The sequence below is a fragment of the Musca domestica genome, unplaced genomic scaffold (genome assembly GCF_030504385.1).
Source record: "Musca domestica strain aabys unplaced genomic scaffold, Musca_domestica.polishedcontigs.V.1.1 34, whole genome shotgun sequence".
NCBI classification, from domain to species: Eukaryota; Metazoa; Arthropoda; class Insecta; order Diptera; family Muscidae; genus Musca; species Musca domestica.
The window spans coordinates 2,530,314-2,548,276 of record NW_026712313.1 but is presented as its reverse complement, the minus strand read 5'-3'; positions in this window follow the sequence as shown (position 1 = coordinate 2,548,276).

The following is a 17,963-nucleotide window of genomic DNA, read 5'->3' as shown; positions in this document are numbered from 1 at the left end:
GAATACCAGAAGGTCTTCTCATAGAAGGCCAGAAGGTCTTCTCATAGAAGGCCAGAAGGTCTTCTCATAGAAGGCCAGAAGGTCTTCAACAAAAGCTCCGATGGTCCTTGAAAGAATACACGAGTATAGTCCTGATGGTCTTTGTAAAACTTTTCTTTCGTTTAATTCCCTTAATGTAATTCTATCCGCCCAAAATCTCATTTCATTCATTTGTTGATCAATTTTTTAATGAAAATCTGCTTTGGCAAAGCTTTTAATTTGACACTAATCAACACTTGATTCGAATTTCAAAGGATTCCGTCAGATACGTAATCTAACACACAAACAAAAAAATCTATACAAAAATCCCCATTTTCAAACCATTTTTTTCATTTGAAACAAATAAGTAGTTCAAAGTTGGAAGGGGAGGGGAGAGAAAATATGGCCTAACATACAAAAGAGTCAGGATGTGTAGTACTCCTTTAAACCGGACACTTGACAAACAAAGCTAAACAACAAACGACTGACCGACGACCCTTTTCAAATTTCAAACATATTTATTTTTTATGATTTTTAGTCACAAAAACAAAAAAAAATGGAGAGTGAAAGTTTTTGATATTTCGTCCTTATTCCCCCTCTCAAGAAACCGGGTGATAGAGGATAACACAAGTCAATCAGTAAATGAATGGAAGATGATGGGGGAGGTCTTTTAATGTTGTAATATTTGTCAAGCCATATGTTCTTGACGGCCGGGCTACTTAAGATGGCGGCAACAACATCCTTGATGACATTGTAAAAGGATTGTCTGTGACACTGGGTGTTGGGGCAAGGGGAATGGGGTCAAAATCAATTTGGCGGCATATAATTTCGTGTTATTTTGGTGTAATGATTGTTTTCTTGGGTTTTTGCAGGATTTATACGCATTTTAATCTCCAACACAACGCTGTGCGTGAGGATATTTTTCTGTGTGTTGAAAAAAGGGTTGACACCATGTTCCCCATCCTTTAGAGTTGTCTCTTCTCTTTTGTACATTGAAATTTGATTTATGTAGTTCGAAAATTGTGTGTGCTTTAACGAGGGAAGGTGGGGAATGTGGAAGTTCATAAAATTCAAGATTATTGCCCACAGAGATCCTTCTAAGTGTTCGTTAAAAAATCTACGATTGTTGCCCTCAGAGTAGCCTCTTAATATTCTTTAAAAAATCCACGATTATTGCCTCAGAATAGCCTCTAAATATTCTTTAAAAAATCCACGATTATTGCCCTCAGAATAGCCTCTAAATATTTTTTAAAAAATTCATGATTATTGCCCTCAGCATCCCTCCTAAATATTCTTTAAAAAATTCACGATTATTGCCCTTAAAGTCCCTCCTAAATATTAAAAAAAAAAATCAACGAATATTGCCCTCAGCGTCCCTCTTAAATTCTTTAAAAACTCCACTATTATTGCCCTCAGTGTGCTTCCTAAATATTCTGTAAAAAATCCACAATTATTGTCTCCAGAATCCCCCTAAACATTCTTTAAAAACTCCTCGAATATTGCCATCAGTGTTCCTCCGAAATATTCTGTAAAAACTCCATGATTATTGCCCTCAGCATCCCTCCTAAATATTCTTTAAAAAATGCACGATTATTGCCCTTAGAGTCCCTCCTAAATATTCTTTAAAAAATCCATGATTATTGCCCTCAGCGTCCCTCCTAAATATTTTTTAAAAAATCCACGATAATTGCCCTCAGAGTCCCTCCTAAATATTCTTTAAAAAACCACGATTAATTCCCTCAGAGTACCCTTTAAATATATTTTAAAGGATCTACGATTATTGCCCTCAGAGTAGCCTCTAAATATTCTTTAAAAAATCCACGATTATTGCCCTCAGAGTAGCCTCTTAAAATTCTTTAAAAAAATCCACGATTATTACCCTCAGAGTAGCCTCTAAATATTCTTTAAAAATCCACGATTATTGCCCTTAGTGCGCCTCCTAAATATTCTGTAAAAAATGCACAATTATTGCCCCCAGAGTCCCCCCTAAATATTCTTTAAAAACTCCTCGGTTATTGCCCTGTGTGTGCCTTCTAAATATTCTGTAAAAAATCCACGATTATTGTCCTCAGAGAAGCCTCTAAATATTCTTTAAAAAATCCACGATTATTGCCCTCAGTGTGCCTCCTAAATATTCTTTAAAAAATCAACGATTATTGCCCTCAGAGAAGCCTCTAAATATTTTTTATAAACCCTCGATTAATTCCCTCAGTGTAGCCTCTAAATATTTTTTAAAGAATCTACGATTATTGCCCTCAGTGTAGCCTCTATATATCTTTAAAAAATCAACGATTATTACCCTCAGATGCCTCCTAAATATTCTTTAAAAAATCCATGATTATTGCCCTCAGCGTCCCTCCTCAATATATTTTAAAAAATCCACGATGATTGCCCTCAGAGTCCCTCCTAAATATTCTTTAAAATATCCACGATTATTGCCCTCAGAGTAGCCTCTAAATATTCTTTAAAAAATTCACAATTATTGCCCCCAGTGCCCACCCTAAATATTCTTTAAAATCTCCTCGGTTATTGCCCTCAGTGTGCCTCCTAAATATTCTGTAAAAAAATCCACGATTATTGCCCTCAGAGTAGCCTCTAAATATTCTTTAAAAATCCACGATTATTGCCCTCAGAGTAGCCTCTAAATATTCTTTAAAAATCCACGATTATTGCCCTCAGAGTAGCCTCTAAATATTCTTTAAAAATCCACGATTATTGCCCTCAGAGTAGCCTCTAAATATTCTTTAAAAAATCCACGATTATTGCCCTCAGAGTAGCCTCTAAATATTCTTTAAAAAATCCACGATTATTGCCCTCAGAGTAGCCTCTAAATATTCTTTAAAAAATCCACGATTATTGCCCTCAGAGTAGCCTCAAAATATTCTTTAAAAAATCCACGATTATTGCCCTCAGAGTAGCCTCTAAATATTCTTTAAAAAATCCACGATTATTGCCCTCAGAGTAGCCTCTAAATATTCATTAAATAATCCACGATTATTGCCCTCAGAGTAGCCTCCAAATATTCTTTAAAAAGTCCACGATTATTTCCCTCAGAGTAGCCTCTAAATATTCTGTAAAAATGCACGATTATTGCCCTCAGTGTGCCTCCTAAATATTCTGTAAAAAATTCACAATTATTGCCCCCAGTGCCCACCCTAAATATTCTTTAAAATCTCCTCGGTTATTGCCCTCAGTGTGCCTCCTAAATATTCTGTAAAAAATCCACGATTATTGTCCTCAGAGAAGCCTCTAAATATTTTTTAAAAAATCCACGATTATTGCCCTCACTGTGTCCCCTAAATATTCTGTTAAAAATCCACCATTATTGTCCTCAGAGAAGCCTCCAAATATTATTTAAAAAATCGACGATTATTGCCTTCATAGAACCCTCTAAATATTCTTTAAAAAATAAACGATTATTACCCTCAGAGAAGCCTCTAATATTTTTTATAAACCCACGATTAATTCCCTCAGTGTAGCCTCTAAATATTTTTTAAAGAATCGACGATTAATTCCCTCAGTGTAGCCTCTAAATATTTTTTAAAGAATCTACGATTATTGCCCTCAATCTAGCATCTATATATTCTTTAAAAATTCCACGATTATTGCCCTCAGATGCCTCCTAAATATTCTTTAAAAAATCCATGATTATTGCCCTCAGCGTCCCTCCTAAATAGTCTTTAAAAATCCACAATGATTGCCCTCAGAAACCCTCCTAAATATTCTTTATAAAAATCCACGATTATTGCCCTCAGAGTAGCCTCTAAATATTCTTTAAAACTCCACGATTATTGCCCTCAGAGTTGCCTCTAAATTTTCTTTAAAAACCCTCAGAGTAGCCTCTAAATATTCTTTAAAAATCCGCGATTATTGCCCTCAGAGTAGCCTCTAAATATTTGTTAAAAACCCACGATTAATTCCCTCAGAGTAGCCTTTAAATATTTTTTAAAGGATCTACGATTATTGCCCTCAGAGTAGCCTCTAAATATTCTTTAGAAATCCGCGATTATTGCCTTCAGAGTAGCCTCTTAATATTCTTTAAAAAATCCACGATTATTGCCCTCAGAATAACTTCTAAATATTTTTTAAAAAATCCATGATTATTGCCCTCAGCATCCCTCCTAAATATTCTTTAAAAAATGCACGATTATTGCCCTTAGAGTCCCTTCTAAATATTTAAAAAAAAATCAACGAATATTGCCCTCAGAGTCCCTCCTAAATATTCTTTAAAAAATCCATGATTATTGCCCTCAGCGTCCCTCCTAAATATTTTTTAAAAAATCCACGATAATTGCCCTCAGATTCCCTCCTAAATATTCTTTAAAAACCCACGATTATTGCCCTAAGAGAAGCCTCTAAATATTCTTTAAAAAATCCACGATTATTGCCCTCAGGGAAGCCTCTAAATATTCTTTAAAAAATCCACGGTTATTGCCCTTAGAGTAGCTCTTAAATATTCTTTAAAAAATCCACGATAATTGCCCTCAAAGTCAAGTCCCTCCTAAATATTCTTTAAAAAATCTACGATTATTGCCCTCAGAGTAGCCTCTAAATATTCTTTAAAAATCCACTAATATTGCCCTCAGATGCCTCCTAAATATTCTTTAAAAATCCATGATTATTGCCCTCAGAGTAGCCTTTAAATATTCTTTAAAAAATCCACGATTATTGCCCTCAGAGTAGCCTCTAAAAAATCACGATTATTTCCCTCAGAATCCCTCCTAAAGTTTCTTTAAAGAATGCAAGATTATTTCCCTCAGAGTCCCTTCCAAATATTCTTTAAAAAATCCATGATTATAGCCTTCAGAGAGCTACAAAATATTTCCTTTAAAAAATCCGCGATTATTGCCCTCAGAGTAGCCTCTAAATATTCTTTAAAAAATCTACGATTATTGCCCTCAGAGTAGCCTCTAAAAATCACGATTATTTCCTCAGAGTCCCTCCTAAATATTCTTTAAAGAATCCACGATTATTGCCCTCAGAGTCCCTCCGAAATTCTTTTAAAAAGTCAATATTGTTCCCCAAAAATATTGACACATATTTCTCCAACTTCTCTTACGTCCCTCGTATTTTTGTATACTTTTCATGTCCCATTCCCTACCTAATGTGTGTTAAATGTTCGATAAGAAGTTGTCGCCTCAGCTGAGATGATGTTCTTGTGGCGTTTTGTTTCGGGAAAATAAATCGATATCGATGAAGAACTTGGTAATATTATGATGGGGGTATTAAATGATTAAAAGGTTTCGAATGTGGACCCACTTGAAACTGCTGCTGTTTTTTTTAAGGTCAGAGAATGTTGTTTGATCCTGGGATATCCTTTGGCTTTTGTTGGTATTGAGTTAATGTGATAAATGGTGTTAATGTGTAAAGTTAATTAATTTATAAGGAAACTTTCAGAAGAGAAAGCAGATATGGGCTCAAGATATGTGAGAATGTTCTTTGATCTTCTTTTGAAGTAGAATGGAAGGGAATGAGGTTGGGGGTGGTGTAAATTACAAAGAATTAAAATCTTCAACTTCAATTCAATGAAAGCACAATGGCTGATAAATAAAATAAAAAAATGGCGGATTACTTTGATTTTGCAGAAAACTAGAAGAAGCATGACACCATCCCCCTTTCCGTTTTAAATTTTCGTATGTAAATGAGAATTAACTCACAGGGAAGGTGTACCAGAAACTACCCCTTTTCTTTACCGCATTTGCCATGGTGATTTGTTCAAAGTTATGTTGTACAAGTTTATAAAATCTTTTTAAATTTGTCTAGGATTTCTTTTTTTATTCCGTAAAAAAGATAGCTGTGTGTGAAAAATTTAAACCAATTAGCCATGGTGGATGGGGGATGGTGCGTGCGGGTGATAATACTTTAAACCGCAAACAATGCCTTTGGAATTTCCGCTATTGTCATGATGGGGCGTAACCCCGAAAAAGGGATGAAAGGACAAAAAAGTAATACTTGTTTATTTTAAACCGCCATCACTAAATGGGGTTGCATATTTCAAAGAAAAAAGGGGTAACATGACTTTAATTCTATTGACAAAATTAGTTTAGAAATTTATTTTGGTTTGGATCCAACATAAAAAAATGGTAATATGAGAAGGGGGAAACATTGATATAACAGAAGACAGTTTTTACGAAACATTTCAAAAAATAAAAATTTAAAAAATTCAAAATTATTAACTAGCGATTATTCGCGAAAAATCCACGATTAAAATCCCAAACTGTTGTTTGAAAAAAATAACGTTTTCAAAATAAATCAATATTACCACCCAAAAATTAATCAGAACTATTTTAAAATTTTCACAATTATAGCTCTGAGAGGTTCTTAAATATATTTTAGAAAGTAGATGCAGATTCCTTCTTAATACTCGGACACCAATAGTCCCTAAAAATATTTTTCAAAAACTGATAGTCCTTCAATAATATTTTTTAAGATATAATATTTAGATAATATAATAATATATAATATTATTAAAATAACCGAGTTAAGCGACTTTAGACTTCCTCTAATTACTCTTAAAATATTGACGATGTTTGACCTAGGGGACCTAAAGTCCAAAACATACTTAAAAAAGTTCCACTACCTTAAGAGTCTCTCCAAAATATTTAAAAATATCTACGTTTATGGCTCCAGGAATTCTTCCTAAATATTCATATGTTCATAAATAAACGATTAAGGCTATTCCTTTAAATATTCCCATAAATTTTTCATAACTAAACCCTTAGAGTGCTTTCCAAATATTAAAAAAAAAAAAAACAAGTAAGCAAAGGCTACAGTCGAGCGGGGCCGACCGTTGAATACCCTACAACACTACAATAAACGATACAGTTTATATAGGCGAGATACTCGAAAGAATTCCACAAGATATTGTGACAAATAATAGAAGAAAACCATCAGGTTTCGTTCTCTAATTTTCGAATAATAGCAACTTTAACTAATTTGCTCATTTCCAATTTATTGGAAGATGTTGCGCGTAAATGGTCTTCCTAGATCTGGAACCAATATTTGCCCAAGACCTATAATCTCTCAGAAGTGGCAAAAGATTAACATTTATTATTGGTTTTTGACTGAAACGCATCTATATGAGATACACCCATTTGACTATATTCTTCAACTAAATCAGCGTTAACGAAATAGTCAGAAGTGCGTCTTTCCTGTATTTGTGAATTCTCCAAAAAGTCACTGGAATGGACATTTTCGTATTTTGTCTACAAAAGTTGGCAAACTATTTCACACATTGAATATTTTTGGATGGCCATCCAAAATTGCTTGGCTTTTGCAATGTCCGGTAACCCCCATTCAAATATGCCTGAGGATCTGGCGATAATTACGACCTGCTGACAATTTTGCAGTTTTTTTGGTCCATTTCAACCCCTAAATATATGGCGATCATCTCCAAAAAGAGTAGGCTTCTATTCTGACCCTCATCTTATCCCCATGCAAAATTTCGTAAGGATCGGGCCATAAATGCGATCTGTATATGATATATTGATATCCTAACTACTTAGTTTTGTTAGCTGTAGAAATATTACCAAATGTTTAATTCAAAATGAAAATATGCCAAAAATATGACAAAATTGAAAAAATATGAGAAAATTTACAAAATCAATATTTTCATCTTTAGAGAGATGTTTTTATGCGATATTTTAGGCGTTTTTTCTTTTCTGCCAAGAGGCCATTCTGAATTAATGAGAACTGTCGAAATCAGTTCAGCCGTTCTCGACATAAAATAGATCTTTCAAGCATATCTTCTTTGATAGACAAATATGTCGCACATATTTTGCTATATATTCGATTTGTTGGATCTTAACATCAATGTAAAGATCAGAAGTAACCTTGTCATGGCTTTGTGGTTTCGCCGGGATTTAAAATATTCGCGGTTTAATGAAAAATTTTGAATTTTTTCAACAAAAAAGATATGGTCTATTTTAGCCGCTAATTATTATCCGATGACCATCCAAATTGGTAGGCTTCTTCCCCGTCCTAAACTCTAGCTACATGCGAAATTCCGCGTCGATTGGTCTATAATTGCGACCTGTATAGCTACTGCAAAATACGACATTTTTTCAGTATTTGGTCCATTTCAACCCCTAAACATTTGGCGATCATCTCCAAAAGAAATAGGGTTCTATTCTGACATTAACCTAACCCCACCTACATTTTAAATTTCGTGAAGATCGGGCCATAATTGCGACCTGTAGAGTGATTACAAATTAACATGGACAGACGGACAGACGGACAGACGGACGGACATACATAGCTAGATCGACTCAGCTCGGCGAGCTAGGAAGATCCATATATACTTTCCTATATGGGAAACCAATATTTCGAGGTGTTACATAAATTCTGGCCCAATCAAACTTATAATACCCCCAACACATAGTGTTGTATGGTATAAATATATGTGATTAAGGACCTGATAGTCTCTTAATCGTTGATTTTTGAGAATATCAACATTTTAAGAATATTTTTGTGTGACTCTCAGGAATTTAATTGCGGATTTTTAAAGCTAGCAGAACTGGAATATTGGCTGTAGAACATAGAAGTTTTTTGAGAATATTTTTGTGGGGCTGCTATGGAGAATTTTCAATAAGAATTTTGATTGGCTGTAATTCTGTTTTTTTGCGAATATTTATTCGTGGATAAATATTTTTTTTTTCATCAGCATTTTTTAGATTTTTTTTAAAACCTATTTTTAATAGCTTCATCACAGCATTTTTAACAATGATGTCGAGGGATTTTAAAAGTATTTTTAAAAATGCTTCGTTGGCTGTAAAAAAATTTATGTGATTATTTTGAAAGTCGGGGAATTTTTATGAATATTATTTAGGGGCTATTATCTTGGATTGAGCAGTTACTCATTGATAGTCCTTCAAAGTTGTTCTTAAAGAAATCCCTTCAAAATATTCTTATTTGGACCAAAATTAATGGACATTATTCCAAGATATTCTTGAAAATCAACGATTGAATATTGCTAAAAACTGCTCAATATTATTCCTCATATTCTATCCAAATCATTTTTAAACCATGCACGAATGAACCTTAAAATCCCTCCAAAATAGTCTTACAAGTTTTCCACAATTTTGATCCCCAAAGTCCCTTCGAAATGTTCTTGAAAAATCAACGATGAAGACCCTCCACAATTTTCACAAGAATGTACGATTTAGAGACTGTTAGAGCCTCGAAAATATTCTCAAAAAAATCACAATTAAGGAATAGATAGTCCATCAAAAATATTGTTAGAAATTATGATTAAGGCACTGATAGTACTTCCAAAATATTCTTAAATACCAACGATCAGGGTCATATAAAATATTCTGGAATTAAATATATTAAATATAAGGCCCTCTGAAATATTCTTGAAAAAACTCACGAGTAAAGCCTCCAAAAAATATTAAAGTATTTCAATATATTCGAAAGACTTAATCGTGGACCTTCCAAAATATTTAAAAAAAACGCAAGGAAATATTCTTTAAGAAGTTCACGATTATTGCCTTCAGAAAGCTACAAAATATTCTTTCCACGAATATTGCCTTTAGAAAACATCAAAATATTACACGATTATTACATTATTGCACGATTATTATCACGATAATTGACGTCTGAGAAAACCCAAAATGTTTGCCTTTGGAGAATTTGTAAATTTTCTTCAACAAATCCGCGATTACTATCCTCCGAGTAGCTACAAAATATTTTTTTAAAAAATCCACGATTACCGTTCTGGGAGTTCTTTTAAATATTCTTTAAAAATTACACGATTATTTCCATTTGAGTCCCTCCAACATTTTCTTTACAAAATTTGCGATTACTGTCCTCGGAGCACCTCCAATATATTTTTTAACAAATACAATGTTAAGATTATCAGTGTCCTTCAAAATATTTTTGAAAAGCTAATCCTAAATATTCTAAAAAAAAAAAAATAAGATAAATACCCTATAAACTATTCTAAAACCAGTAAAGAAAGTCCTAAAGTCGGGCGGGGCCGATTTTATGATACCCTACACCACTTTGCTAATTTAGTTGAGCTCCACTTAATAATTAAAAGTTTTTATGGGAGAATTCAATCATAAACGCTATGATTATAATTTAAAGTTCAAAGGACTAAATATGCCGAAGCATTTGTATCTTTTAAATTCGGACTTGTATTGCCCATTTGGTGCGAAATTAATTTGAAATCGGATAAAAATATATATGGGAACTATATCCAAATCTGAACCGATCTCGATAAAATTTGGCAAAGATATTTCTGAGCTGTATTTGATATATTTCCCTGAATATCGTTGTTACGGAGTGCATATTACGGCTGTGGGTAACAAATACAATAAATCGGATGAACAATATATATGGGAGCTATAACTATATCTGAACCGATCTTCACCAAATTTGGCATACTACCTTCTAGACTAAATTCGGTCGTATGTGCCAAATTCCATCCCATTTGGACAAATATTAGACGTTTAGTGCACAATAAATGGTAAATCGGACGAAGTTATATATGGGAGATATACCCAAATCTGAACCGATCTCGAAAAAATTTAGCAAAGGTATTTCTGAGCTACATTTGATATATTTCCCCAAATATTGTTGTTACAGAGTGCATATTACGGCTGCGGAGGACAAAAATAACAAATCGGATGAACAATAGCTATAGCTAATGAGCTATAGCTATATCTGAACCGATTTCGATAAAATTTGGCATACTTATTTTCAGGCCTAATTGGGTTGTATGTGCAAAATTCCATACTATTCGGGCTGATATTACACGTTTGGTGCACAATAAAAGGCAAATCGGACGAAGATATATATGGGAGCTATATCTAAATTTTTACCGATTATCTCCAATTTCAATAGGGTTCGTCCTTGGGCCAAACAAATGTTGTTTGCAAAATTTCATCTTAATCGTATAATAAATGCGACCTGCATTTTGTTCACAAGAATACATGGACAGACGGACGGACGGACGGACAGACGGACTGACATGCATAAATCAACTCAGAAAGTGATTCTATGCAGATCATCAAAAGGAACTATGGGTCTATCTCGTTTTCTTTTGCATGTTACAAACAAATGCACAAAGACATAATACCCTGACCACCTTGTGGTGTAGGGTATAAAATCATAATTAGGGTCCGTAAAAAAATTCACAATGAAGGCCAAAGAAATACTTTAAAAAATTGCCAATTAAGGTCCTTTAAAATAAGGTCCCTTAAAAATTCACGTTTTGGCCCTCTAAGGTATTGTTAAAAATCCAAGATTAAGTTACTCCAAAATATTATTAAAAACCTACTAATAAGGCCCTACAAATTATTCCTAAAATCCATATTTTAGGCTCTCCAATATGTTCTTAAAAATACATGTCTTGACGCTTAAAAATATTCTTGAAAAATCCCTAGTTAAATACTCTTAAAAATCAGTAATTATTGACCTCAGAGCTTTTTGGAAAAAAAAAGGAAAAGTTTCACGATTATTATCCTCAAAGACCCTTCCACGTTCAAAATATCATCAAAAATATTTTTCGTAAATCAACGATTATTGACCTAAAATTCCCTCCAGTTTTTTTACATTCCACGACTATAATCCTTAGTTCCACCAACTTATTCTTCAAAAGTGCCAAGTTTATAATTTTCAGTCCCTCCAAAATATTTTTAAAGTATCTATTTTTAAAGTGTCCAAAATCTGTCCACGATTATAGTATTCAGGGAATATTGCTAATATATTTATGTTTACATATATTCCTCAGAGTCCTTAGGGAAAATAAAATAACTATTTTTATACCCTCCACCGTAGTATGGAGGGTACATTAAGTTCGTCATTCCGTTTATAATAAATCGAAATATACATTTTAGACCCATCGATTTAGCGATGCCCGTCCGTCTGTCTGTTTTACTCAAATGTATATTATGTCTGCAGGACTTTTGGTATTGAAAATGGGCCATGTAGGTCCACGTTTTGGTATAGCCCCCCATATAACGGTACCTTCCTATTTTCGGTGGTGACTTAAGCGACATTATTCACCGATAATGTTTCAAACTTGGTATTTGAAGAAAATTGTCTAATGGTACCTCCCTATATTCGGTATTTTGATAATTTTAGCTACATTATTTACCGATTTTGTTCATGTTTCGCATTTGAATATTGTATGGCTTATGACAAAAGATGCCTATGCAGGTCCACGTTGTCGTATAGATCCTAATATAACGGCTACATTCGGTATTTTTAAGATTTTAACAGAACTTTTAACGAATATTATTTTTTTGAAAGTTGCCAAAATCGTTTTAAATGGTGGAGGGTATTCAAAGTTCGCCCTGGCTGAACTTACAGCCTTTTTACTTGTTATTTTTCAAAGTATGTTCCTAAGAGAAATCCACTGAAAATTTTTAATATATTTTTTTTAAATACACGATTGCAGCCCATTGATATATTCTAAAAAAATTCACAATGCAAATTATTCTTAAAATATGTCCCTTTTTAATACTCTCATCTTTGTAATTCTAAGTATCCCTTCAAGTATTGTAGAAATATCCATTGTTCATCAGAATCCCTACAAAATACTCTGCAAAAATCACTATAAACCCTAAAACTCACTGTCAGCCGCTTTAATTTTTTCAAAAACATTCCTCAATTTCCCTTTCCTTATAACCATCATTGTTCCTTAATTTTTGTTAATCTAATCGGTTTTTCACAAGTTTCTTCTACCACTTGAGCAAATATTTATTTGTAAAATGTAAAGTTCATTTCTATGCTCTTTCTTTATTTTGGCATAGCCATCTTCTTCTATCTTTGACTTAGACGCAATCACTGTCATCGCCATCATCATCATCATAATTTTCAATCCATTGTTTTTTCATTCCAAAAATCCTTTGTCCACTTTGCTTAAAAACAAATAGCATTTGTTCATATTTGCTCATTCTTAGTATGTGTTTTCTCAACATCAAATATGGGAATGTTAAAATAAATAAAAAATAGATTTTGTTTGCATAACTATGTTCATATAGATTGTGCTCCTCTCCGTTCCAAGGATTGAAAAAAATGTAAAGAAAATTATGGGATTTTTGTTATGGAATATTTTCAGTCAATGAACTGCGTAAAAATTATGCTATCTGCGATTGAATACCATACAATGTAGCTCTTGAAAAATTCGATTTTCATTTGTTTTCACTCATATTTCTATGTCGACGTCGCTTTTTCTTGCCAAGTTTAGAAAGGACTCCTATCACTTTGGCCTTGGGATACACAATTTTAGACCAAAGGAGTTATATTTACCTATCCAATCCGCCCAGTCTTTCGAAAAACAAGTAAGCAAAGGCTACAGACGTGCGGGGCCGACATGTGATACCCCACAACACTTCAATATGTTGGAAGCCGCCTTATGTCCAAATCTATTTTGGAAGATTTCGTTTTTGAACTACTGAATTGCTTATTTACGCACCCCGTCGTACTGTTATGTATTCGAAATAAATTCAACAAAAGTTGTGGTCCATTTTACAACTAAATATAATCCATTGGTTCCACTCCACCTTTTTCCTGTTCTTAACTCTCTCCTCATGCAAAATTCCGCAAAATCAGGAAATTTTAATTTTTTGGTTCATTTAAACTTCAAAGTGTACATCTTCATAAAAATAGGCCTTAAATTTTGACTCTACCCAGCATGCACATTTTTTTGAGCATCGCACGATAATTGCGACCTGTATATAATACCCTCAACACATAGTGTTGCAGGGTGTAGAAAAATTTTTAGAAAATTATTAATTCAAAATTATAAGTCAAATTGAAGAAATAGCATCGCATCCAAAATTCTCCACCTTTTTCCTGTTCTTAACTCCCTCCTCATGCAAAATTCCGCAAAATCAGGAAATTTTAATTTTTTGGTTCATTTAAACTTCAAAGTGTACATCTTCATAAAAATAGGCCTTAAATTTTGACCCTACCCACCATGCACATTTTTTTGAGCATTGCACGATAATTGCGACCTGTATATAATACCCTCAACACATAGTGTTGCAGGGTGTAGAAAAATTTTAGAAAATTAATAATTCAAAATTGTAAGTCAAATTGAAGAAATCGCATGCGATAAAAATTATGACAAAAATTGAAAAAATGTAACAAAAAATATTTACTTTGTTGTTGGTAGACTTTGATGCGATTTTTTAAAGTTTTACCCTTTTTTGACCAGAGGCCTTTGCAGAATGGTAAAATTATCAACACTCGTCCAGCGGTTGTTGACTTATAAGCGGAATAACTAATATCAATTTCATTTACATACAGATTGTAACTATTTCGCTACATATCAGCATCACTGTAATGGTCAGTAGTGACCTTTTAATGCATTTGTGATTTTGCCGTGATAAAAAATATTCGCGGTCTAGTGGAAATTTTCGTATTAGTTTTACATAAAAAATATGGTTTATTTTACCCGCTAAATATTGTCCGAGGACCATCCAAATTTGTAGGCTTCTGCCCAATTTCCCTCTAAATTCATGCCAAATTTCCCGTCGATTGGTCTATAATTGTGGCAGGTATTTTTTTCTGTTTTTGGTCCATTTCCACCCCTTAATATTTTATCATAATCTCCAAAAACAATTGGTTTCTATTCTCAACCTAACCCCACCTCCATTTTCAATTTTGTAAGGATCGGACCACAATTGCGACCTGTAGCTTGATTACAAATTAACATGGACAGACGGACGGACGGACATACATAGCTAGAAAGACTCAGCTCGGCAAGATAGGAAGATCCATATGTAGTTTCTTATGTCGAGGACCAATATTTTGAGGTGTTACATAATTTTTGGCCCAATCAAACTTATAATACCTCCAACTCATAGTGTTGTAGGGTATAAATAGACCTAAGTTTGATAGAAATATTATGTTTTCCAGGTCCAGGTCCTCGGATTCAGTTATTTTTTTGAATTTAGCCGTTCATGCTGGCATAAAGTTTCTATCTCTAATTTCGGTAAACTCGACAAAATCAAAATTTCCATTTTTATGATTTTTTTTTTTAGAATTTTGCTGATATGTGGGCGGAGAAACGAGAAAAAATGGTTCGACACATTCGACTTTTCGTCCCTGGTCTATGTGTGACTGAGATATGAAAATTTTGTCCTTAGTTTCAGACTCCATTTGCTTTATCTGTTATTTATAATTTTTCATTTGCATTTTTTCCGAAAGTGGGACTTTTTGGAGGTGGGACCAGAAGGGTACGGGAGTGAGGAAAATCGAAGTAGTCAAACCTTTTGCTTGAGAATAATATCTTGTTGGGCGCTCCTTTAGCTTTTTGTGTAATGTCAACTCTTTATACCCTACACCACAAGGTGGTCAGGGTATTATGTCTTGGTGCATTTGTTTGTAACATGCAAAAGGAAACGAGATAGACCAATAGTTCCTTTTGATGATATGCATGAATCACATTCTGAGTCGATTTATGCATGTCCGTCCGTCTGTCCATGTATTTTTGTAAACAAAGTACAGTTCGCATTTATTGTCCTATCCAGATAAAATTTTGCACAAATCATTTGTTTGGCCCAAGGACGAACCCTATTGAAATTGGAGATAATCTGTAAAAATTTAGATATAGCTCCCATATTTATCTTCGTCCGATTTGCCTTTTATTGTGCACCAAACGTGTAATATCAGTCCGAATTGTATGGAATTTTGCACGTACGATCAGATTGAACCTGAAAATAAGTATGCCAAATTTGATCGAAATCGGTTCAGATATAGCCTCCCATATATATTGTTCATCCGATTTGCTATTTTTGTCCTCCGCAGCCGTAATATGCACCCTGTAACAATAATATTTGGGGAAATATATCAAATACAGCTCAGAAATACATTTGCTAAATTTTATCGAGATCGGTTCAGATTTGGATATAGCTCCCATATATATTTTTATCCGATTTCAAATTAATTGGGCAATATAAATCCGAACTTAAAAGATACAAATGCTTCGGCATATTTAGTTCTTTGAACTTTTAATTATAATTATAATCATAGCGTGTATGATTGAATTCTCCCATAAAAACTTTTAATTGTTATGCGCAGCTCTACTAAATTAGCAAAGTGGTGTAGGGTATAATAAAGTAGGCCCGGCCGACTTTAAGTCTTTCTTTACTGGTTTAAAGTTTTGCATTTTTGCCACCTAAATTTAAAAAAATATATATATCCCGATGAGGATTTTTTAGGATGCACCAAACTTTGTAAACCCTCTGTAGTCATAATGCTGATTATATAATACAGATGAAATTAATTTCGAATAAGAAGAACTCCAAGGGCCCTAAATTATAATCGGATCATCTTTGACCCTTTACCTTGCTGGCAAACTTTTTAAACCGTGAAAGTTCTATGACCTTTGAAAACATTGAAATTGTTATTTATTCTCGCCACATATTTCTGCTTAATCTTGCATGCATTTTGCGTACACAAATCCCCCCTCAGTTTTTTCGGTCGTTCGTCAATTGGAAATCATGCAAAAAATTGTATTTGTAAGTGAAATTGTTTTTTCTTATTTGGTTGATATTTAATTTGCAATTTTCCTTCATGCTGGAACTGCGAAGCAAATTTCAAATACAAAATATAATCGAAACGAGGGACCAAGGATGCGAATGCGAACTTTCAACCGACCATTCAATCCTTTCGAGTTCCGTTTGTCGTCCGTAGTTTGCGATGTCTGTTTGATAAGTCGTGCGTATGTTAACAAATATTGTCAATAAAAAAAAAGAATTGAATTGTTATTCGTTGCTGGATTGAGAATATGCGTGCTTTCACCTCCACCCGCACCCTCATCCCAATTCGTCTTTTTCGTATTTTTTTTTTTGGCCACAAGTCTTTATCCTTTCCTTGCGTCCTTTATTCTATCGTAATTGTGTGTTGTTGACATTTTATATTTGTTGATTGATTTTTATTTATTCCAAAAATTGAATTGGAGTTGTTGTTGATTTTTCAAAAATTCTTATTCAATTGTTGGCTTCCTTGAATGGGAAATGTACAAATGCTGAGGGCGGGAAGTTGATTTCCAAATCATTTTAAGTCTTTTATTATTTGAATTAATTTAAATTGTACTTTAATTTGACTGAAAGGTCTTGCATAGCTTGAAGAGCTCATTAAATAATTCTGCAGAACTCCTTAAAAAGCCGCACGGATAAATACTTCTGTAAGGTCTTGTAAAATAAAGACATCTTGGATTTTGCAGGAAAAATGTCTTACATAAATACAGGGTGAAATAAAAAAAAACTGCAACAAAGTCAAACGCCATAATTTTTACATTTTTTCTTTATTTTTTATTGAATGAAAGCAAAAAATGTTGGAAATAGCATCAAATTTTAGAATAAATTTAGATTTGTTCGAATTGGTCATCTTTGGCACGAATTATGGCCTTCAAACGGCTAATGAAACCGTCACACGCTGCCCGAATGTTGATCTGTGGTATTTTGGCCCATTCCCGGAGAAGCACTTGCTTGAGGTGATCGACACTTTGGTATTTTTTAGTGCCAACCTTGCTTTACAAAATACTCCAGACACAATAGTCCAACGGATTGGTATCCGGAGATTTTGGAGGCCATTGAAATGAAGCAAGGAACCTCATTTTGAAACCATTCTTGGTTGGCGCGTACTGAGTGCGATGGTGCTGAGTCATGTTGGAATGTCCAAGGTCTGCGGCCAATATGTTTGCGTGCCCAAGGCATTAATACACCCTCCAGAATATTTTCGGGATAATTTTCGGCATTTATTCCATAGGCTGTTATGGCGTCCACACACCATCACCATGGCCGGCGCTTGAGTTCTGGTGGCCAACCGAAGGTGCACATTTTCAGCTGACCTCTTTGGCAAGTAAACACGAACATTTTGTTTGTTTACAAACTGCTGGACAACGAATGTTTTCTCATCGGAGAAAACCAAATTCGGCAGTTCACTACTTTCGGCCAAGCGAAGCAACTCTTTAGCTCCTTTGA